This window comes from Vidua macroura, chromosome 14, assembly GCF_024509145.1.
Source record: "Vidua macroura isolate BioBank_ID:100142 chromosome 14, ASM2450914v1, whole genome shotgun sequence".
Lineage (NCBI taxonomy): Eukaryota > Metazoa > Chordata > Aves > Passeriformes > Viduidae > Vidua > Vidua macroura.
In genome coordinates this window covers 12,683,862-12,706,905 of record NC_071584.1, presented here as the reverse complement: position 1 = coordinate 12,706,905, position 23,044 = coordinate 12,683,862, and the positions used below count along the sequence as shown (strand labels likewise).

Here is a 23,044-nt window from a genome sequence, read left to right as displayed (position 1 = left end):
TATCTGATGTAAATTACTCCCCCTCCCCAGTATTCACCCATCTCAATAGAAATTTCAGTAATTAAAATTACAAGCCAACAAAGCAGTACCAGGAGTAGGTACCTCCTGAAGGTGCTCAACACGGACTAAAATAAGCAGTTCTGTAATCACAGTAAGTGCTTACATTGTCAACAGCACTCTTTTAATAAATGGTTGCATTTGTTATGCTTTCTTAAATAATTATTTGCTAGAAGATCATAATCATCTAATAAAAATGTGTTTGGTTTTGAACCAGACCTAATTATAGGTTTTAAAAGCTGGTGACAACATATGCACTGGAATCCATTAGCAAGTTTTGCATAGAAAAGGTGACAAAAAATCAAAAATTTCTTTGGTGAATTGAGAGCGTGATCTATAGGAAATCAATGGGATTTAAGTGTTTGAAATCCAACTCTCTTTTCAAAATGAAATTCATGCAATTATTGTGGTTTTTAATTATTGGGATACCACAAAAAACACTGCAATCATCCCAACAAAACCCTCTTGCACTTGTGCCAAAGATTTTTTTTCCTCTCTCCATATGCAGAAAGAAACAAGTTAGTAACCTGAAACATTCCAGATTTCAGCTACTCCAAATAGTACAGTGAATTTCTGGGCAGATGCAGAAATCAAGCCATGCACTTTGAACTGCAGGGCTGAGAAACTGAAATATTCATTTGCTGGTCACATCTTAGTGTAGGAGAATCAAGTATTTTTAGGATCAACTCCTAATCAAGAGTACCAACTTCTCCTTTGTCAATGCGTATCAGAGTTTTAACATCTTTTAAACACAATTTCTTTATATTTATGACTGAATTACAGTTCAGTCAGGCAACCCATTGAATCACACTTCCTCAGGATAAAGATTCTGCATGTGAACAGCATCTCCCTCCCCAGATGTCCTTCAGACAACAATGAAAAATGACAGAGACTGCAGTGTGCTTATCATGGTGACATGAGTTACCTCTCTGAATACTTCTCAGTGCAAAGCCAGACAAGGGTCACAAGAGTCTTACAGGGAAAAAAAAAAGAGGAAAACAAGGAGAAATGTCAATTTACATTAAGTGCACAGTAAAGACTTGCATTGTCAAAGAAATCATCTGAACTTCTAAGTATCAATATCCATAACAATAAAAAAAAACACTTCAGAAGAAAAGGGAAACTTTGATTCACATAACAGTATTTGGAGGCTTTCAAAGGCTTTGTTTATAACTGAACATTTGCTTTAAATTAATAATTTTTCTTCAACTGCACAGCAGAACAGCTTCTGGCTGCAGGACACAGCTTCCTAAAATGCAGGTTATTGAAGTAATGCTTCAAGAAATGAATATGCTAGCTGGTATTGGAAATCAGAGGAGCATTATTTACCCTCTATTGAATGCTGATCTAGATGCTTAGGAAATACAATGCAGATTAATTAAGTACTTTTATCTAAGTAACTTTGATTTGATAATAATTAAATATCAGCTAGTATTTTATTACTTCAAACCCTTCAGTTATTATTAACAATGGAATGGGTGTTACTGCAATAGCAATTTCTCATGCCAGTGGAAAGGACTTTTAATATAAATTCATAATGACACCATTGTATGGACCTGATTCTAATCAGGAAAGCATGCCATGCATCTGAAATTGGTGTTCATGAATCACAACCTGCTTTCCCACTGTGGATACTGTTCCTGTTTGTGCCATGCCTTCCAAAGGCGCCCAGCAGTGTTACCTGCAGCCTGGCTTCAGAGCCAGCAGTACAAAGGAGCAGGGGGTGCAGCTTAACCACTTGCATTTGTTCCATTAAGAGGTGGATGTATTTCCTCATTTATGTGCTTTGCTACATCCAAGTCCATCTCTCAAGCACTTTTTGTGGGAGTTACATTAAAAAAAGAAGGTATGGCTATAGGCAGTAAACATACCAGGCTGCCAACCAGCTCTGACAGGGTCAGTACCAGCACCCTGTGCACACAGCACCAGTGCACCCAGCACCAGTGCACACAGTTTCCAGCTTTTGGTATGTGACTGACCAATGGAGCATGCCAGGACAGGACTGCAGCTTAATTCAGAACAGTAATTGCACACTTTGGACCCGTGCTTGGAGCGTGTGCTGAGTAAATTCTTCAGGAAGTACTGATCCAAAGGTGGAGACTGGTATATCCTCTATCCACTCCACAGCTGATGGAGCCAAGACAGATTCTTCCAACACAGGGGAGCTGGAGGAGGAATATTTGTATTCAGAGTTCACCACTGGAGATGGCAAGCAAGGGAGGGACTCTGGCCAGCAACACTCCCTCTGACTCTGGTGAGGCACCACAAACAGCTCCTCCTGGAAAGAGACCTGACCAGTGGTACCCTCAGGACTTCTAGACCTTGTTGGGGTTCAGTGCTTTGCAGGAAAGGTTTCTGCAGGTGGGAGGCAGCAGTGGGTTGTGTAGGTGTTGGACACTGTAGTTTGAGATGTTGTCTTCTGCACATGACTCACTGAGCAGCACTGCACAGCTATTTTCAAATCATGAATCTGCAAGGCAGACCCCCTTTGGCTAACAATCCAGCTAACTGGGGAGAAAAAACAATGCACCTGTCTCATCCCGAGTGCTGAAGTAGCAAATGCTTTCTGAGCTTTATTTGCAGAAATGGGACAGTCATGGCCCTTCTTCTAGTTTTAGAACAAAATTTCCATCTAAAAATAGTGTGGCAAATCACCAGTGTAGGATCTCTGCTTTCTTAGACACACAGCCACCCCAGAGCACCTGTCTAGAGAGCTGCCCCAGCACATCCCAGAGTCTGCAAATGGCAATTATTCTGCATGTTGAATATATACATTCCATCTGTGTGTGTGTGTGTGTCTTGGCACACGTGTATTTCCATGCTGGTACATCTGTATAGTACATCTTTTCTACATGAATTAAGCCAAACAATAATCACAACATGTTATTTAAATATCACTAAGGATTAGAAGATTCAGAAAGACTCCAAACCCTATAAAGTGATGCTGAGCAGGATTACTTCCTGGCAGCATGTGGATACATGTGTAAGCTGATTATTTATTTTCATGACCTACATTGGCACATAAGGAAGAGCCACAGTCCTCTCCCTCCTCAGACAGAACAAAATCAAACTGTATCCCTCCCAGTGATGGATTCAAACTCACCTTCTTTTCTTTCTCTTTAATGAACAAAAAGCAGAGAAAGATGAGAGATAGATTTCAGCAGCTGAAACAAGGTGGAACTGCTGAGCTACAGGAATAGCCACAGTGTTGAGCCAATGGCATTCAAAGAACTAACAGTAGGGATAAATTGGAAAAAAAAGGTAATAAGGAGCATGTATCTCAAGGTAGATACAAGGTCAAAGCAGCTTTTGGAAGAAAGCTAAAAGATAGAAGGGTGAGAATAAAAAGAAAAAACCTACCAGGGAGTATTCACATTTATAACATTCCTTGAGTATTTGTTATGCTCCTGCTTACTTACTGCTAATTCATACTGTGCTGCTTACAATGAGAAACATTGAAACACTGCTAATTACAACAAGGTGCTACATACACAGAGCAATGCCATTGCTATTCCTTACAGGTCAAGGGCAGCATCCTGTGTTATCCTGCTCAAAAGAGGCTAAAATAATGCAGTAACTGTCTGCAAATCATACAAGCAAAACAAATGTCATTTTTCATGCACAGAGTAGTTACATTTCTTCATGCATGTAATCTTTAATTACTAAAGAAACTTTGATGTCAAAAATAAAGCTGCCAAAACAATAAGGGGCTGAAGACAGCTTCTATTTTCAGGCTCACAACTCTCCTGTTTTATATGGAGATTGTAACACAGGAATGCGGCACAAGAGCAGAAAGCAACGTTAAGTGGCCTGTGTACTACACCCAGGTTACACAGACAAAGACCTTCAATTAATGCCAGTGCTAGTTTTTATTCAGACTGTGCTTGGGAGTGACAGAAACCTCCAACATGTACAGGATTATGGGGATTTTTAATGTTAAAGACTGAGGTGTTAGAGGACTATTTGTAATACAATGTTCATCCCTGCCAAAGAGGGCTCTAACAGTAAAGGCAAGGGATAAAACGTGCTGGTTGCAGCATGTTTTCCTCTGCCCAGATTAAGAGCTGTTCAATAGAAGTATAATAGAATCTGTAAATCTACTCTGGCTCAAGAACAGTGTGCTTGACATTGAAGATACAGAGCTGTCATAGTGGAGATAACCTGAACAGCAGGCCTCTAGGTATGGATAATGCATCATCTGACAGCATTATAGCTTAAAAATAAATTAATAAAACCAATGTAAAATAAAAACTGGTCATATCACAGCCTACTTTAAGCTTTAAAATAAATAAGGACTGGCATGTTCTATCTGTTTCTTCTTTAAAATATGCTATAATCAATTTGTTTGAAAATTCTAATGTGCAATGAACGGCCTGAGCATGGCCCTGCTCTGGCACACATTGCCCTGGCAGTGGCACTGGCATGTCCAGGGACAGGCTCCAGCTGCTGGCACACCAGGGAAGGCCACACAATCCCCACACAGAGGGGCTGGCAGGCACAGCCCTGCACCCCTGAGCTGCCTCATGCTGCAGCTCCTGCTGAACCAGATGCAAGAACTGCTGGAATCCTACATTTTTTCAGGTTTTTCTTTTGCTTCAGTAAGACTGCAAAAAACATCCCAGGAGCAGGATTTGAGGCTTTATACCTTTTCTCTCTAGAAAAGCTTCCAAGACTGTTCTATACATCCCCTCTTCTTTACCACACTTAACCTTGATACTTTCCACTGAAATGCAGTCCCTCGCCCTCTGGAATCACTGTTCCTCCATCTCCTCGTGGCCCCTTCACCCTGTTTCCTCTGCCAAAAAAGCTGGCCTTCACCTAAAGCTGAACCCTCCAAGAAGGAACACACCCCTGTGTTTGAGCAGCTGCTGTGATTTCCACATGAAAAGTTTTCCCTTCCTCTATGACCTTATGCCACCACTGCAGCTGAATATCCCAGATGATTAGGGACAGGTCCTGTAACCTTCCATGCAGGCAAGACTCCTGTCACTCTTACACTGCTAAGAAAGGACCCCCATGGTGATGTTAATTTCAGCAATGCAGATGGACTCCAAAACCCTTCCATCAGTTACCTGCTTATGGTACTGAAGATTTCTAAAACAGAGAAATTAGTGGAACAGAAATGAACAGAGTAATTCCAGCACAAAGAATGGTAATACAGAACCAGACCCAGTCCTGCGGTTCCTTCCAAGTTCAGGCAAAGGAAAACCAGCACAGACACACTGAGTATCAACAGAAGGAACCAGACAGAAAATGCAACATGCCAGCACAGGAAGAGGCTAAAATTTCAGAGCACCAGTAGTCACAGACCTGAAAAACCTTCCACATGCAAAAATCTACAGCCAGGTTTCATCATTAAATATGATGGACTACATGTAATTACTACCTCAAGCTTTATAGCTCCTCTAGCAGTCCCATCCTATTCTGCATTAGCTACAACAAACTAATTTTACTGATCTAACTTCTGTTGTACCTTGCAGAAGGAAAAGGCAGAGATTTGAGCTGATTAAGACAGCATTTAACCCAGTAACTCTGGCGTGGAAAGGGACTGGAGTTTTGATCAACTGAATTAACAACTTCACTTTTGATCTAGCTGAGAGAAACCTACAAACATCAAAAGCAGGTTTTACTTAGCCCCCTTAATATCTGCAACTTGCCCTAAGATGTCAGCTCTTCTCACGGATATTGGACATGAATCACAAATCCTGTGATTACACCTGCCAAGAATCCTCTGAAGAGGCATAGGATTTCCTCCCCCCACACACCTCTTCACTAGAAAAAGCTGGTTCCTGCTGAATACACATATCAGAACAAATCAGCAAGACATTGACCTGTTTGGGTGTCAAGTCATTAGTACAAACAGAAAACTTCAGAAACACTGCAGAAAGGAAAGAAAAAAGATGCTTTGCAATAAAGGTGAGAATGGACTGCATCTTTAAAGGTCACACTCTTGTCAGAACAAGGAGATTTATGGAATATATGTAAGTGGCAGGATCTTCAGATGCATCTCAAGAATAAACAGGGTGAGATGTTTTCAAACAACATTTGAAGTGCCAGGAGAAGAGGCTGAGAGTCTCAGCAATAGGGAATTGGCCAGGGGGACGGGGGCTGGTGCAGAGGCAGAAGTCACCTCAGTGGCCAGGACAGGGCTCAGTACCAGCTGAAAAGCCACAAAAGCCAGTGGTGTCCACGGTGCCAGTAACCCCATGCCAGCCCCACGGCTGGGGCAGGACAGGTGGACAGAGGGAGCTCACTGGAAACCAAACCTCACTTACCTGATTTAGAGGACAGGGAGGTGTGCTCTGACAAACACATTAACACACACACACTCCACAGATCTAAGGCATACATGCAAAATGCTAGTTTTTTCCCAGAATTTCTACTATTTCAGCTTTATAAAATTACTGCTTTAAGTTAGTTTACAGCCTTCCATCCAGTTGGCTGCATTTCAGAGCTATTCCAGCCCACACAGCTAGATTTTTTTTTAAGGCACAAAAAGGTGGCAGGCAGAAGGAAAAAGGTCTAAACAATGTCATAATCTTGATGGAAGATAAATAATCCCAATCCTTTTCTATTAGGAAAGAACTGGCGTACTAAATCCCACCATTCTGACAAATTTTGAAGGAAGATTACACAATGGCTTTATCTACCTCTCCCTTATCCTATTTTATGTAACTGGAGCATTGCTAGACTAGGACCAGCAGTCACCATTCTCCTTCTCATCCAAAAACTGGGTTCTCCAAACCACCTTTCCCCTCTCCAGCTCTTCACCTACATTCTAACCCTCTGCCAACTAAACTGAAGGTCGAACCATTTTTTATAGTTGAGATACAGGAAGAAGCTACTGCAGCAGCCACTCTGCAAGGTGAGGAAGCACAGTTCTTAACAACAACACTGATGCTACAAACAGCAGAAGGCAATTCATCTCCTATGCAGGACCCACAGTTCATCAAACCTTCAAGACAAGAAGAGATTATTCAAAAGCACCAACACTTGAATGCAGCCATCAAACACCAAGCACCTGCATGCACACTGCACACGCTGGTATCTGACAATGTCACTGCTCCCAGGTGACAAAATACACAGGGCAAGAGAGATCTCCTCTTACAAATGGCCCAGCAGATATGTCCATGCTCTTCCTTGCAGCTGAAAAATGACCATGCTACATCTTCAACCCCAGACTAGGTTGAATATGGAGCTGAAAAACATGACCTGCAGGGTGCTCAGCAGGATGAGACTCTTTCCACACTTCTAACCTGCTCAGTCACAAAATCCAGGACACAACAGAAGCCCCAGCCACTCTACCTTACCCACCTCTTGCATTTAATAACATTTCTCTTGCTAAAGAGAGGAAATTGGATTGTAGTGGTTTTCTCCTTCCTATCTCAACATCTTCCAAGACAGAGGAGGATTCTCCCAGCCACCCTCTCAGACCCAATACCTGCTGCTCCCCAACATGCTACCTTGGCTTTGCCATCTGATGGGATCCATCCTCTCCTGGCTCAAGGCAATCCCAGATTCTGCATGCCTACCACCACACACCTCCATAGCACAATTTGATGCTCAGTGCCTGCCTTGTTTAAAACCTTGTTTCCAAGCCAAACTAACTGAAAATAGAAACAGCAAACCGAGATGGTGTCCCAACAGGCAGTCTGTACACAGCATCACCATCACCCTCCTCCTGGGCCCAACCGTGTCACTTCCTCTGGATTTTCACTGGATCAGCTCACTGAGACCGGTGCAATGCAGATCCCTGTCATGCCTTGGAGTCAATCCACAGTTCCCTGAGCCCGCTTAGGCCCAGCTCAGCTAAGTGCTGGCAGATTTGAACCCTCATGTGCAGCTAGAGATGAACCTCCTCCAGCTGTGACTGACTCCTGTCTGTCATGCCTTTGGCAAAGGTTCCCCTTTGCTCCCTCATTCCTTCCCACCCTTCTCAGTAACACATCTGATACTCCAAGCACTATCTCTCATTTGCCTAAGCAGGAGTTGTACACAGGAACCTGCCAGCCAACACTGCCAGAGCCCAGCTTTCGTCTCCTCCCTCTCCCTGGCACAGCAGGCTTGCTGTGGTGCTCAGTGAGCAAAGCTCTGAGTGCCTCTTCCCCTCCACAGAGCACCAAGGCTGTATCAAAGGGGCTTCAGATAAAGTCTTCAAAATTGCATCTTTGTGCCTGCAATGACGTGCAGACTCTTACTCATCTCTCTTTTTATTAGATAAAAATCCTTTCAAAGTTGGTAAATGAATGGCTATCTGCCAGGCTTAGGGCTCTACAGAGAGGACTAGAAGTCCTAATAGGGTTTGTTCCAAATTTGCTTTGCTAGTAATAACTCTAAAGAAACAGCTAAATGAACACAAACACCATATTTTATTTCTACTTTTCACTTTTTTATTTTATTGTAGGATATGTAGTTTCTAATGAAATACTAAATTCACTGACTGAGAAGATTTTTAAAACATATAGCAGTAATACATCTTAAGCTCACTTTTTATGGAGTATTTTTAGGAACCCCTCCAAAACAGATCTCCAGCTCCCATGGTTGCCATGAAATGTCAGCATTTGACAGTTTCCATACAGTTATCTCTCAGACAACAGTTTCTGTCTGTAATTAGAACAGTAACTGCAGCAAATCTGAAGTCACTGTTGCTAAATGGTGTCGTTTTAAAGGCAGGTTAGTGAAGTTACCAAGGTCTGAAAGAGCAAGGTTTGGGGGTGTCTTCCCAAATCTGGATGCGTGGGAAATAAGCATACAGCCTTTGATCTTACCATCTTCCCTCCAGCACCCCAGGAAAGCATCCAGACCTCTCTAGTAAGGAAAACTGTCTCATAGACTCACAGAGACCTGTATACAGATATGTGCAAACCTGAATCCATACATCCCTCACATTTTGTTCTTTTCTGCTCAGATGCAGCCTTCAGAAGGACAGATTGCAGTGTAGGCTGGCTATGTTGTTGTTCAGAAGAGGCAAGGTGCTAGAAATCAGATGTTGGTAAACAACACAAGTTGTTTTCAGTACACTGTGTAACCCTTCCTGATGTTTAACATGTAAATATTCCCCATCATCCACCTACAAGCTCCTCAAGCTCGTCTTTCCTGAAAGACGAATTGAGGGCTGGCACCTATCCTTTGCTGTAAGTCCCAAAGAGCTTTGGTGTAAGTCTCAAGAGCTTTGCAGAGTACCTTTAATGCTTTTGGTGTACTTCAATAGGATTTTGTACTTGCACTTGTGACTCCACAACTGAATTCAAACACACCAAGAAAGCAGCTGCTAGGGCAAGCAACTTCTGATGCTCAGAAAGCAAAGGTACTTTATAATGTAAGAACCAATTCCCAATTTAAAGACTTCTCGGTATTCCTAAAAAGAATTGCAATTTTGAGAACGTATGAAAGAAAATATGCCGGACATGCTAATTGCATCTTCTGTCCTCAAAGACCAAAAGGGAAACCAATTATCACATACACTCAACAGGCTGCAGCACCAAAATACCCATCAGCATTAGGCAGCAGCTCCAGCAGCACATCAGCTTGAATCTGTTGTCTTTGTGCAATCAGCAGCTGTAAAAGTTTGCTTGAAGAGATGGCACAGGAGGGAAAACACAAGTGAATACAGCTGGCATTTCAACCAGAGTTCACCACATTCTGCAGCTGAGGACAGGAAATTGTTGTTGTTGTTGTTTTGTTATGCTTTTCTAAGAAATACACAAGAGGAAAAAGAAAATTGTCTCTTCCTGAGCTACTCCCTATCCCTGCAGACCACAAACCCATTCAAGGACTCTGAGTCACAGCCTGAATGTGCACTTTCCCAGAGCAACCCCATTAAAGTGCAACCAAAAGAACGAGCTTTTTCACATGCTTCAGTGGCTGACAGCACTTTGATTTTCATTTGGCCACCCAGTATTCAGCCCAATTTCTCTTCTGGAAGTGTCTAGAAAAATTAAACTGGAGGAACAGCATACTTTAGCAAGAGAGTGAGGACAAGTGGTTATAGTTTTGTACACATTCTAGCACGGTCCCTTTTGAATGTGGTTGTGCTACACAAGATGTAGCCACTAAGCAGAACTTGTAGAGCACCTCCTTCTCCAGCTCACACCAGTGCCAGGGTGGGCAGCAGCTGCCACATCAGCCCTGCTAAAGGTCTCCAGTCGTGCAGGCAAAATTGAATTTTGCTGCCCATGGATCAAGGCTGGGTTGTTCCAGCTTGCGGGAGACACGTGAGAAGTCAGACTTGCTGTTCCTGCTGGGGGGATGCAATAGCTGAGAGAGTCAACAACAGCTGGTGCTGGGACCAAGCCATCTCCTGCTCACACATATGCCCTGTCCTGTGCCACAGAGCCCAGCCTGGCTCTCCAGGGCGCTGGCACTGCTGAGGACACAGCAGAGCAGCAGCTGCTGGGACTGCCCCTGCCTGAGCACCCTTCTGCCTTGCCTAGAGCTGCCTTGTTTTCACACCTCAGCCTGGCAACACTGCAAAAGCCAGCACAGCTCAGGAGAGGCACGGGAAACACCCCTCCACAGCAGAACAGAAAACAAGAGGATATCTCTTATAAGGTTAAAAATATTCTTAAAGCAGTATTTTAATAGCCTTCCTGAAAAATGAGAAATAATTGCTCTGAACATAGTGTGAGCAAAGCAGGCAGAAGCTGGATTTATTACAAGTAGGAGCTTAAATATTATAACCTCTTTAGGTCAAGAAATACAGTTAATTTTGATGAGAAAAAATGAAGTATCCAGCTTGGTTTTGGACAAATCACATTTTATGAGAAGCATTGCATTTCACTTGCTTTTAATTTATTCCAATGACTTGAAAACCCATCTGTATTTTTTTAATAATAAAGAAACACAAGCTCTTGCCAGTGATGAACAAATACAAAAGAAAAATCTATGAGAGCTAGCAAAGGGAGGAAAGTCTAGAAACGCTTGTGTAAGAGGCAAGCACAACAGACGTTAATCTCTGTGCAAGCCAGCAACCACCGTTTCAGAAAATATACCCAAAGGAGGAAGGCAAGGGATGTAAAGTTGCACTGGCCTGACAGGACATGCAGCCCTTGGGCACACTTCCCAAGCAGTGCTGGAAGGAAGGCTGGGAAGGACCAAGCAAGAGGCACTCAGCTCCTGCTGACAGTGACAGGGCCTTGGAGCTAAATCCAGCTCCAGCCCAAGCGCCTCCGAGTTCAGGCAAGTTAATAGGTGGGCAGATTTGGTCCTGCTGACATTAATGTCAATGTTTTTCTCAAGCTCAGGTTTGCAGCTTGCTCTGCTCACACACCCCATAATGGATGTGACAGCCCAGTCAAGGTGCCAGCACTGCTACACTTTGTTCACAGGGACCAAGGCTCAACATATTCCACACGCTTACAAAACTCTCCAAAGGCAAAGCGTTTTTGTTTTTTTTTTCCAAATCTGTCATCACAGAGGGACACTTGCAGAGCAGATGAGCTTAGAAAGCATCAGCACACAAAGCAATTTTTCACTACTACCATGTCACTTTTGGACAGTGAATTCTCTAACTTACACATCAAGTTGGGTTTTGTTCTTTCAGCAATTTAAGCTACCTGCTCTTTCCAACCAGCCTTAGCAGACTCAAGCAACTTAGATTAACTGAGTGACTAAAGTAAAATTGCATTTTATAGAAACCAGCAGACCCAAATATCCCTTATCCTTACCCTTAAATCAGATACAGGACTTAAAACGGTTATAACATCTTCAGAGCACACAAAAACATGAGAGGCAGCCCACTGCCCATAGTAAAAAGGCTTATTTCAATGAGTTTTGTATCAGCCAGCCACCAAAGTCCTGAGCCTGGCTTGAAGGTTCTGACCCTGCCACACAAGAAGGTTCTGACAGAGCAAGTCCAGAGCTCACCTTGGCAGGACACATTGGCTCATCCTCAGCACAGTTCCCCTGCCAGCACTGAGATCTGCTCTCGACATTTCACCCCCAAGTCGCCACCTCTTGCTCAGCCCAGACTTTTCTCTCATGCTTTCCTGGAGGTGAACCATTCAGTATCTGGCTGGAGACTGTTGTAAAAACTGCAGTACCTGAAGTTCCATTACATTGAACAAAAACATTTGCTATAAAATTAGCACTACAAGCACAAGCATAAGCCAGATCTTTTTCTGCCAGGATGGATCCCATGTCTTATGATCAGAGATAACTGCAATAGCTTTCTCCCTAATGAGCACCTTCTGGGTTCCTAGCAGTGTTACTGGAACCACCTGGAATGAGAGGCACCCCAAGCATTCCTCTGCTGCTCTCTGTTAGCTCAGACACATCCATAATGTGAACACTTTTCAGAATATGTTCTAAGCAACATAAAAACAAGAGAGAGTCTTCTCCACTGAGTCCAGCAGGCTCTGACAAAGATCACATTTGCAATGAGGTAATACTTCTCAGTGCATGCATCTTTATTTACTTCCTAGTACAAGATGTTTCATCAAAATTAATAGGGTTCTCTTAAGATCTTAGCAAAAGCAGCCCCACATTAGAGAAAGAGCCCTGGCTAGGACACATGCACGAAGGTTTACACTTTCCTTTCTGGCAGCCAGATTTGGGGGATTATTACCTTTTACCTTGAGGGTAATTTTTCAAAATAAAGCTACCTCTTTTATTTTTTTTTTTTTATTCACAGAAGAGCTGTTAAATTGCCACAGATGGTCATTTGTTTTCATTTTGTGTGTTTTACACAGCACATTTTATGGATTATAATAGTTAATTAAATGTAACAAATAAAATTAATTTTAAATTTAAATGTTGAGCCTGCCTAATCTTCACAACACACCAACACTGTTGGGGTAGCACAGTTTAAATATAATAGGGGGAACAGGGTCCTTTGGCAGTCCCCTCACAGCCCAGCTGCTGACTATCAAGTCACTTTATAATTTAAAATTCAGAGGGGCTGACTGACACCGATATACAGAGTGCTCAACACCACAAAATATCAGGCCCCCACTTTCTTTACAGTAAAACCTATTTATTTTACATGGGCTTTTTCAGAACTGTTCATATTCATATTTTGTTCTCTTCTACCTAAACTGTATTTGCAGATTCTATTATTGAAATACACTTCCATGACAGTGAAAGATAACAAATAGAGCCAGGCATGTGGTGCTTCACAGGACAGATATACAATTCCCTTCACTATAAGAGGACTGCAAGAGCATTTAGAAATGCCTGGTTTGCAGAGTCAGCAAAAACATAGTTCTAAAGAAAACTTCAAAAACAAGTTAACTCACTCCTCCCACAATTTGACAGAAATTATGGAAATAAATGGAAAATAAAAATGCTGCCCATAATTTATTACACTGTGTATTTCAGCTGCTGCTCTCCATATGCACATTGCTGATCTCTGTTCAGCTCAAAACTCAGTAATATTGCCAAGTACTATTCCAACAAATAAATTGGTTTTTACATCTGCCACAATGCTTTTTGTAGAGACTGTGGTGGTGTGGAATAAAGAACATTAAGTGAGAAGAGCGGGGGGAAACACAACTGTGGCATCTTTTGTTCCTGGCCAGATGCACAAGCCCAGGCTGCTTAGGCAATCCTGCAGCACTACCTAAAATCCAGAACTGCAACAGCCCAGAATCTCTTTTCTTTTTTTTTTCCCATGTGGGAAAAGATAAACAAACATACAGGGATGTTTTAAAAAACAACAGACCAACCAACCTAACAAACAAAAGGCCAATAACACACTTGTATTGTGTGGCTTGTCAACAACACACAACAGAGACTAACATACTTGTCTGTCTCTCACTGTGACCAAATAAATTTCAAGGTGAACATGCATTAAGTAGGAAAGAAATGCCAAAGGTTCCACCCCTCAGTCAGCTGGAACTAATCTTGCCTTTTGCATTTTCCCAGAAAATAATGAGGACTGATGGAAGGTGATAAGGAAGACCACATCTTCAGTAATGCACAGATTTCTCTACCAGGCTAAAATGAAATACTTTAACATCCAAGATTTGACATCCATATTTGCCCATTTCCTGCTAACATGCCCTTTTCCTCTTAATACAGTCATTACTGGTCTGACCTTTCAAGATCCCCATACAATCTGCTGTTAATTTTTCTGAGCACTTCATCTCTTAAAGCATCTGTTTTCACATGTCCCACAGTTAAAACTGTTGGTTTAGGGAAAAAAAAAAAAAAAAGAGCTGCTTTGTCTATACATTAAAATAAAACTCTATACCTTTCATTAGTGTTATTGCTATATACATGAACTGTTGGGAAGGTTTGTAAAACAGTGGTTCCTCTTGTAGAAGGTACTAGAGGGAGGTTGGATATTGATGGACTGTTGGCATTTGGAAGCTGGTATTGGAAAAAAATAGTTTGGTTTGATTGGGAAGGGACAGTCTATGCGTGTTTGGGTTTGTGGTATAATTTTTCCGTCACACTAAAAATTCAACAGCCCACAGGTTTTAGGGTACTATTTCATTTTCAAAAGGAGTAGAGCAAACAGTAAGAGCTTTGTGAAGCCAGATCTACCCATTCCAATACTTCACTTTAACAGCAGCACCTGAAATAGAAATATCTTGATAGAAACCAACTTTTAGGAAAAAAAAACGAGACTGTCTCTTAGCAAATAATTTATTTTAAAAAGCTTCAACACAGCAGTTTTGCCCTCCCAGAAGAGCCACATTCCCACCAGTGGGTGAAGCAGCCCCCAACACTTCAGCACTTGAGCAAACAAGAAGCCCACGTTCAGGTTTGTAGAGAAGAGGGGAGCACCGTCAAGACAAGATTTAGTCTGGATCATGTTGTAATTCTGGAGCCAAAAAGGAGTGAGCACTTTAACCACACCACCACAACATTCTGTGGATTCAGCATGACCATGGTCTTCAATTTTTCCTCTTTCTTCACAGAAAGAAGATGCATATTTGCAGAAAGGCAACCTTCTTAAAACAGTATTATGTGCAATTAGGTGCATTCATCACACCTCATTCATTCATGCGTCCTTGACATTCAGCTGGATTTTGCAAAGAACCTGTTGTGAATTTGATTTTCCACTGAACAAATACGTATTATCTGATAGTATTTTTTCCTTATTCATACATTGTGATGAACTCATGAAATTCTCTAATGTATTCCTTAATATTATTCAAACATTTTGTTGGCAAATAATCCTTGGTTTATAGGTCATTCAAATTGCAAATTGTAACTATTAAAGTAATTTTTTAGCATACGTAATTTATTTAACTTAAGTAATGCATACAGCCAATTTAATCAATGTGCAGCGAATTTCAATTTGTGCATTTCGCTTTAATAGTCTTAGATACATAAATCATGCACTCAGGAAACTGAAGATAATAATATGGAACTTAAATGAATAATTGGAACCACATGAACTAGTTCCACAGAAAAAATGAAAATAGTCACATATACAAGCCAATCTAAATTAACTGTCCAAATCTTATGAACATTTGCAACCCTTTTTTCCCTTTCTAATTCACTCTGATACGGTTAATTTGTAACAAAACCATGCCAGCAGCTTCAGCAGACACTGCCAGATTGCTTTCCACTTCCTCCTCTGTATCCTTATTTAGGATATTAAATAACTCTGGTCGCTGTTAACTTTGCTTATTGCACTGTCTCAAAAAGATATTTGACCACCACATATAACAAGACCTTCAACTTCCACAGCATTTGGGAAGCAAACTGCAATTAGTGGTTATCTGAATCGATCCTAAATAGCCTAGGACAGCTCCAGTTGCTTAATGCTTTTGATTTTATTATAAGACCAGAGATAAAACTATAATGAGGTTCAGTGATAGTAGGAAGTTGGTCCTCTGGGACTTAAAATTGAAGCAGGCAGGCAAAAATTAAATGTTTATCTAGCAGATTCCTGTTTGTTCATGCTTTAATGTATTCCCCACCTCAGCTTCTGCTGCAATTAGGGAACAACCCTATGTCATCATAATCCTTCAAGAAAGAGAGAATAAAAGATAAGGAAGGAAGAACTAAAGAAAGAAAAACATGAAGCTGACAGCTGATACCTATTTACCAGCTTGATTTTTCCTAGTGAAAAGACCTTACTTGGAACGGGCAACAGACCAAAAACTGCACAACCTCCACAGCCCTGAGACTTCTTCCTTTAACTGGATCCAAGGCAGAAAAACACAGCACAGCAATGCACAAGCAACCTGGAGTAAACTCATATGTGCTCACCCCCATCAATACATTGTATAGTTCAGAAATGAGCAGGTGGTCTGGAAGCAAGAGCAAAGATATGCTGTGCTACATCCTTGAAGTCAGATTCTAACAAAAACCACAGCCCTTGCCCTCTGTAGATAAGCCTAGAAAAGGTTTTCTGACACACAAAATTGCTGTGAGATTCCAAGAGCTGGGTTAATCAGGAGAAAAGAATCAGTCACAGAAAGCCTAGACCAGAAAACTTGCATTCTCTCCCATCTTCTGCAGCTGTGGAGCTGTTCAGACATGCAAGGTTTTGCTCCAGGCTGCTCTCCAGTTATTAGAGGTTTCATATCTCACAGATGTCATATCATGTCCCAGACAGACCAGTAAGTGAAAAACTGTAACCACCACTGAAGTGTTGAACCAGCATTTGAATGGGCAGAACTGTGGTTATGCATATGATCCAAAACTTGAGTGAAGAGGTGAAACAAAAGCACCTTCTGCAGACAGTTTTGTGCAGTTTCATACAGATGCTGTTGCATCCCATGACAATGCCAAATAGTAAAAATGTAAATGGTCAGTTCCAGGTGCAACATCCATTAGAAAGAGTGATCCTCATGGACAAGTTCTGATGGCCAGAAGAGAAAACTGACCTCGGGAATTGCCCTGACATTGGGATTTTGGGTCTGAGCAGAAAGGCAGAGCTGACTGGCCCTTCCAAGAACTTACAGGGGCAGTCAAGCCTGAGGAGGATTAGATGAGAAATGGAATGATGTAAGCACTCTGCTCATTTGGGTGATGAACTAGAGTTCTTCAAAGGGTTCATGGCTGCTACATCAGGGTAGATTCACCCAAAAAGTAACTCAGGCATTCCTACAGCATGGATGAGTTAGGTACCCCACTGCATAGCATGATCTCCACTGCAAGGGGATACAGAACTCACTAAACTAATTCCTAGATTTCAACACCCTAAATTTTTGCTCCTTTCCCAGGTGGTAGCATCAATCTGCAGGTGGGTGAATGCCAAGGAGAGAAAACCAGCCTGCACCTATCAAATCCCACCCACAGCACCCTGTTTACAAACTGAGGGAGGAAGCACACAAGTTTTTGAGATTTTTGCACAGGCATTTCCCATGAGAGCTCAGAAAAGATTCAGCACGTGCCATTTCATGCAGCAACGGCTTGTCACACACACTGACAAAAGGAAACTTTTTCCACCACCAAATTCTTTATCACTGTAGGCACATTTTCAGGGCAGGCAGGTGGCTCAGAGGCAGCACAAGTGGAACCATCCTGTCTTCGCACTGTGCAACTGGACTTCAAATTGCAGTCCCTGAAAGCCCCTTAAAGGTTGCTGCCAGCACACACTGCTGCACAAAAAATGTTCACTGCAACATCTTTCTTCCTTTTCCACTTGAATATTTCACCTCATTCTACATTACAAAATCTGAAATCCTTACTAAGTGCCGTGACACACTGAATTGTTATTAACAAGCTTATTAGAGCTGTGAAACAGGATTTCCATTACATAAATCTCTCACTTTCCCCATAGTACAACAGGATACCATTCTAAGTATCTTATAATGCCCAGTGACCTACCTATTGCCTTGTAACAGAAGCAATCATCTCTGATTTGGCCTTCACGAATTCTCCAGCTGTCGTGATTCATTAACATACTGTAAAGTGTTCCTTGTCTAGCAGTGAAAATGTCCTGCTCTTCCCTCTCATAAGTAGCCTCTCTCCATTCAGCTCCTTGGTTAATCAATGCTAATTACATAGCTCTGTGATCATCTCCTGAAATTAGCACACATGGTAACATGTTCTTTGATTGCCAATGTTTTCGTAAATGTTACATTAAAAAATAGCACTAAAATAACAGCATAGACAAAATTTGTATTAGAACCATGCGTGCCATTTCAAAATTCACAGCAAGGATGACATGCAGAGTGGGAGCCCACTGCCATTCATTGGAACTGATTTATCAAGGCACCCACTTCCAGTTTTGACAATACTGGGGAAAAAAATACAATCTACAGGGAGTATTAGCAATAAGAGAACATGACGTTACAGCTGCAAATACTCAATTAGTCATTTTTTAAGATTAAAAAAACAAGATTTAGTTATAACAGAGATAATTTAGCAATATTTGGGAATGAGGAAGGGGGGAAAAAACAGTGCAAACAAATTTCAGAATGTTGTTCAATGGTTGCTTAAAACCAAGGCATCTGATGAAGATTTCTAACTGTGCAGCATCATGTAGCACCAGTCCAGCACAACACAAAAGCCATTACCAAACAGCTCCTGTGAGAATTTACAAAACACACTGAAACGTGGCTGTTAAGTACTGAAAGCCTCTACAAACTCCCATTACCCACCAGGAGCTAAATAACTAGAAAAATATAAGACAGGTAATTTTGATATTCAATGAGATAGGAAATAAATGATCATCCAGGAAACTCAGAAAAATGACGAGGAATGAACTGTTAAACTGGATCAAGCCATTACTTCTGAAAAGAACCAGGAGGCTGGTGGATAACTTAGAGTGATTGTCCAAGACAAGAAGTAGCTCCTTGGATAAAGTTTTTATGAATGTGGAGTCTTAAAGATTTCATTGTGAAATAATAAAACAAATTCCTGGAAGATGACCAGCTCTATCAAAGATAGGGCCACTGACTAGAGCAATTAACACACCTCAAATAAAGGCCCTACAGGACCCTACGGTGATCAGTTTTAAAAACCAAAACAAAAGCAACACAGGATAAAATTCCAAGTCAGATACAAAATCTCAATGGGCTTCTCCCTAACCCAGTTCTCATCAACTGTCCTGTGCACGTTTTCAGTTGCCTCAGCAACTTTTGGTTGAAGCAAAGAACTTTTGAAAGCTTTGAGCTCTTCACCTGTTCTCCAAGAACACCCCAGAGCTTTCAGATGTCCTGGTGAGACAACCCTACGGAGCAGTGCCAACAGCACTCACAAAGCAATTGTCAAGCAAAAATGACCTCTAAGCACTCTGTGAGTTCTCTACTCTTCCAAAACAAGATGGACAAAGTGTCATTTAACCACAGAAACTGCCAGTGAGCAAAAGGTTTTTGTTGTGGAAGAAGAACCGGCATGGGGATTTTAAACAGATGTAATGGTTAATTACTGCTTAAGATTCCCTCACAGCATTGGACATGTGAACTAATAACAATTCTGACCTCTTGTAAAGGACAATTCATTTCATTTTATAAGGTACTCAAATAATAACCACCTCAAAGCTTCTGCCAAAAAGAAATGTACCCTTGGCCCCTGGACATGTCTAATGCCAGACTTCATTCATTTATGGGACATGACAAATTGATGGGGGAAACTGCACAGTTCCAGTCACCCTTGACTGAGAAATTTACATTGAAAGAAGTGCTAAGAAGGATGATCTAGAAGACCAGGCAAACTGAGATTCAATTTTACAAGATGAAAGTAGTAAAACACTGCTCCAAGGAACCATGGAAACTTTTGGGGAATGAGAAGGTGCCCAGTCAGCAGAGCCCAGTGGTTCTGAGGGAGCAGCAGTACTGGGAGCCTGGATCCAACTGCTTATGAGCAGGATATCTTGGTAAAATTGAAGAGAGTATGTGACCTATTTGCCCACTACAGCGGAAGACTTGATCCAAAACCACCTCCATCCCTCCACACACCTACGCAAATCTAATATTCTGAAACTTCCAATTTCAATTAATTGGATGCATTCCACCATTTCTGAAAAGTATCAGCCTTTAAAACCTCAGGAAGTATCTACAGAAACAATTCTGTCATACACATTAATGTTTCTATGGTGACTTTCTAGCACTTCATTGGATTCCCTTTTGTAAATGCTTAGGGTACTCCCACACCACCCTGCAAACCCAAACCCTAGGTAAACCAAAATGGAAAACTCAGTTTTTCTCTACCCAAATGTAAAGTCAAGCTCTAAATACACATTCACTGTTATGCCCACACATCACACCTCCATGGCCTGAACATGTTCTAGAGCACTGCCGGATGATGCCACGTCACCCAGGCAGTGCCAGTGACACAGTCAAAGCTATATCTTGCTATATATACACCATGATCTCACTTGAGCCAGGAATATCAGAGTATTTTGTCCTGAAACACAAGAGCATTTTCCTGGAGCATTTATACTCACAGACTCTTCGCAGATACTAGAGCACAAAAACTACAGAAACAACAAGCCTTCCTCACTGCCTTCTTGCTTCCTTTTCTCGTCAGTATATTTTCTCCCCCTTTTGCATTAAGAAATTCCTCCATTCTCCTCAAGGCCTCATTAACCTCTCTAAAATACCATTCTGTCACTAGCAAATGCCCTCTGAAAGGGCCAGAGCTGTCAGAGGAACCTGAGGCCCAAAAAATACTGCCTGAACATTGACCTCTCAGAGCCTATTCACCTACAACACTTGCACGTTCTCATTTGTCTGCTTTCAAGTCACTCTGTGATTTGTTGATAAGCAATTACCAGATCTTCCAGTGGAACAACTTATTCTTGTCTTCAGTTCACTATTAACTCTGAAACCTCACAGATGGTAGTGCAGAATAAAACCCTTTCCCATCTGCCTGATCAAGCAGTTGATAACCAAGATGGGGCAGGGCTTGGTAAAGCCAGCACTGTGCCTGGCAGTGGACAAATGGATTAGGTGGCTCCCTCACTGTTATTTTCTTAAGGGCCTAGAACATAAAGATATTTCTTGGAAACTCAGTACAGCCCCAAAACTCACAGGTGCTTGCAACCATTGCCAGATCATGCCATTCTTTCTTCCTACAGCTCCCCTTTTTGCACATTAAAGATTAATAATTTATTTGCTACAGAATTCTACTATTCTGTCTCACTCTGCTCTGGCACCAATGCAGCTTCCTGCTGAGTTGAACACACCACTACAGATACTTCATTTTCTGTTTTGAATATTTTCTGGCAAAGGTAACATTAACAAAATGTAGGTTCTTGCAAGTAGCAGCTGTTGTGGGTAGCATATATCCTGGGTAACTGCCTAAAGGAAGTAATAGAGGCTGTTTCCTCTGGGAAATATGTATAAATGGAGAGGTCTTGGATGAATAACTTCAAAAGAAATCCAAACCTATGGCTCCCCATACAGTAATTTGGGGATATTCTTATTAAACAAGGATAGATTTGCATAGCAAGGCTCCAGTCACAAACCCTCTCTCATCACACACAGCTTTCAAAGAGCACAGCAGTCATTCCAGCAAACAGCCAGAGCCACTCTCCCACACAGTGCTCCACTGGGAGCCTGTTGGTCAAGACACCTTTTCACGGCCTTGTTCATTTGTACACAAAACCACTGCTGTGTATAAAACATATGTGTATAAAAACATGTGTATAAAACCAGGGTCATGGGCCAGCCTCACAGTGCCACAGCCACTCAGAGGAAATCCTGGCACTCCATAACTAACCCATGCCATGGTGCTGTTTGCTCCTGTATCCACTAATGCACAGGACAGAGTGTCAACTTAAATTTTGAAATTCTGTGATGCTGTCACTTTGTGTCACAGTGTTAAGTGGTTTTGATTATTTGATGTCAGCTCAGTTTACTTAAAGCATTCCCACTACTTACATTTGGTCTCCATCAAAATGTGTCAGAAATCTCTTAGCAAGAGCTGTTCTTAACCCAAAGGGCTCAGCAGGGCTCAGCTGCCACTGCTGGTGTTCACAATGTGCAATGTTTACTTGGGAGTTTCTCTTGGGAATGGCTCTCCTCAGCACAGCATCTCTCTCATTGAAATGAGCCTGGTCCCCAAGAAACCCAGTCGGGAATGTTTTTACATGGAAGTAATTGTTAGAAATAATTAAGTATCAGGCAGTAATATTACTTTCTAATGACCAGGGTGCCCACACCGTGCACAAGCCATGCCCCTGGCTTCCCAGGCCTCTTCAGCCAGGCAAGGGGTTACTTTCCCAGCACTGTACCTTGTACCAGCTTCAGTGACAAAACCTGGCTCAAGCAACACCAGCTTCTCAGTGCAGCAATGGTACCAGCCCCAATACTTTCCATTCACTTCATTACAGAAATTACATGGAGTCTGTTTTTGAAGATGGGTACCACAAGTGCTGGAGTCTCCCCTCAGATATGTGCCCTAAGAATGAGAAGCTGGTAGGGGTAACTGACTTCAGCTTTTCTTCTCATAACTCATTCACTTTTACAACCTGAATTCACTCTCCTCTGCCTAACCATGAAACATTAACAGTCTTCTCAGAGCATCCTGGAAGAAAGAAACATCAGCTGAAATGTACTTCCACTGACATCCAACCTCCCTGGACCACGGAGACCTTCACAGGCAAGTGATATGCTCTAATATTTGAACACCAGCTGCAGCGATAGATGAACGAGTCACTGAACATCACCAAAATTATTATGAAAATGAGTAATAACATGTTCTTTAAAGCTCTCCTGACTTTAAGTCCTGACCTCCCAAAGCACTGTTAGCACTCATAACATTTCCTTTATGTCAAGGAAACTACGACCATTGTCAACTGATTTACACACGATCAGAATCAATCGTCTGTGTTTTCAGGGTGATCCTGGACATGAACTGAATGCCATTAGAACAATACAGCTAAAGGAAGTAAATGGTGAAAAGTCTGCAGAAAACAAGACTGTATTTTTTTTAATAAAGTCAATGTAAATTAAAGAATAAGTGTTCTTAAATTACTGAAAGATTTAATTTACTTCGGAAACACCTGAATCATCATTAACACTATAAGGATCTCTTTGCATTAATGCATACCCAAATTCAAGGCTGTACATTTTGTTAGGTTTCTCTCTTCCAGTTCATATTTGTACCCAATTAAACTTCAGTACAGGTGCAT

The 23,044-nt window shown here is 41.7% G+C and overlaps 1 protein-coding gene across 13 annotated transcripts in view; it reads right to left on the bottom strand.

Annotated features, from left to right (window-relative positions):
- The window catches only part of IL1RAPL2 (interleukin 1 receptor accessory protein like 2), a 348,789-nt gene that overhangs the window by 282,674 nt on the left and 43,071 nt on the right, over positions 1-23,044 (bottom strand). For 5 of the 13 annotated variants that reach the window (XM_053990437.1, XM_053990442.1, XM_053990436.1 and 2 more), the window contains exon 2: positions 983-1,029. The exons of the other annotated variants lie outside the window; for them this stretch is intronic. The gene's annotated coding sequence lies outside the window, so the exon portion shown is untranslated. The remainder of the gene's footprint in view (positions 1-982; positions 1,030-23,044) is intronic. 13 annotated transcript variants of the gene reach the window in all.